We start from the raw sequence: 2,025 nt of genomic DNA on the forward strand, positions 1-2,025 counted from the left end.
TACCGGTATGCCGCAGAAGCACGAAGTCTGCAGAAGGACGTGTACAGATTGGGAGAGTAGGCAAATAAGTGCAGATGGAATACAGCGCAGGTAAGTGTGGGGTTCTGCACTTTGGTCGGAAGAATAAAGCTGAAGAATATTTTCCAAATGGCGAGAAAATTCATACATCAGAGGTGCAAAGGGACTTCCGTTTCGTATTCCCTCAAAGTTAACTTGCAGGTTGAGTCGGAAGTAAAGAAGGCAAATGCAATGTTTTCATTCATTTCAAGAGGATCAAAACATAAAAACAAGGATGTACTGCTGAGGTTATCAAAGGTGGTGTTCCGATTGCATTTGGAATATTGTGACCAATTTTGGGCCCGTTATCGAAGTAAGGATGTGCTGTCCCTGGAGAGGGTCCAGGGGAGGTTCACAAGAATGATCCCAGCAATGCAGGGCTGAACACATGAGGAGTGTTTGATGTCTCTGGGCCTTACTCAGTGGAGTTCAGCAGGATGAGGAGGATCGCTCTGAACTCTATCGGATACTGAAAGGCGTTGATAGTGGATGTGGAGAGGACGTTTTCCTCAGTTGGAGAGTGCAGTATCCGAGGGCACAGGATCAGAATGAAGGTACGTCCCTTTAAAACTGAAGTCGGAATATATTCAGCCAGAGGGTGGCGCATCCATGGAATTCGTTGCCACAGAAGGTGCTGTAGGCCAATTCACTGCGTGCAATTCAGTCAGAAATCTTCTGCCTGTCACTGAACTATAACATCTGCTGTCCAGGCAGTGAAAACTGGCCGATCAGCAGGCCCGCTTTCAGCAGGGGAATCCATACAGTGCTGGACAAATAAATCAGGATAATACAATGACCACGGTCATTCTGTGTTCCACTTATCTCTTCAGGATGACTCTCCACAACTCTTGGATAGTCCGGTGCTGTCTCCGAGATCAATGCCGGTAGATCACCCTGTCGACTGTCTCTCACACAATTCTCACTGCTATTCATTCCGGCCGTGGCGTCAGTGGAAGGGCTCATCAGGAACAAATGAAGATGAAGTTCAGAAACCACCTGATTCCAGTGGATGAAGGAACGGCCTCAGCACAAGAAGTGTTTTACTCCTCGAAGCTCCGTGTGTATGAAATCATAGAGCGAGTCAGAGAGTGAGCGGGGAACAGGAAGTTGTGCTCTAGTGGCTGTCCTGAGGCCGTTACATCAGGAAACCGCTGTAGGGAAAGGAAAACGTTCTGATAAGGACCATGTTGCAATCTCAGCACGACAGCAGCATCTCCGGAGAGACAGTTCCTCTGAAAAAGTCTCACTGCAAGCGAGTCAGAATGGCGAAGGACATGGAACGCATGAAAACTAATTCACCAAGACTTCCGATCGGGGTTGGAACGGTTCCCGATCCAGGGTCCAACGCCCAATGTGAACTGTTGCCGTTCAACTGCGTACACCGGTTAAAATAGGGGCGGCAGATCGAAGGCAACGGCGTTTCCATGTTCAATATAATGTGGGTACTGTAATGGCTCAGGATGTGTGCAATGAAACGGTGGCTGGGAGGTGAGGGACGGCTCTGGGTTGTGGTTGGAGCAACACCTGCATTTACTTGAATAAATTTCCGGTTGTGCCCTTTTCCCGTTACTTAATTTCAACAAAAATATTTCAGTATGTTTCTGCCTGGTTTAGAACCAGGGACCTTTCGTGTGTCAGGCGAATGTGATAACCACTGCACTACAGAAACGCTTCCCGTTGTTTCTCACGGCCAGTAGCAACAGATCCGAACAGCCCAATGTTCAACGCACTCTGCCAGATAACTGCTTGGTTTTGGCGCACAAGACTGATGGCTGAAGTATCGAAAAGAAAATCGTTCCCGCTATCAATAAAAGATTGAATCCATTCGGAGAGTTCAGCTGACCCCACCCTTTATGGTCATCCCGCCGCAATTGAAAGTGCCTCCAGATGAACCAAGGCCAGTGGTTTGAACTGCACCACACATTTCACAGTCCGTGTGCGGTCTCGACAGCTCCTTTTTGTGTGAGA

General features: G+C 48.2%; 1 non-coding gene across 1 annotated transcript; it reads right to left on the reverse strand.

Moving 5' to 3' along the window:
• Positions 1–1,653: 1,653 nt before the first annotated feature.
• On the reverse strand, positions 1,654–1,726 carry trnav-gac (transfer RNA valine (anticodon GAC)). The gene has a single exon. It is a non-coding gene; the product is annotated as a tRNA-Val (tRNA).
• Positions 1,727–2,025: the final 299 nt, after the last annotated feature.

This window comes from Pristis pectinata, chromosome 14, assembly GCF_009764475.1.
Source record: "Pristis pectinata isolate sPriPec2 chromosome 14, sPriPec2.1.pri, whole genome shotgun sequence".
Taxonomy (NCBI): Eukaryota; Metazoa; Chordata; class Chondrichthyes; order Rhinopristiformes; family Pristidae; genus Pristis; species Pristis pectinata.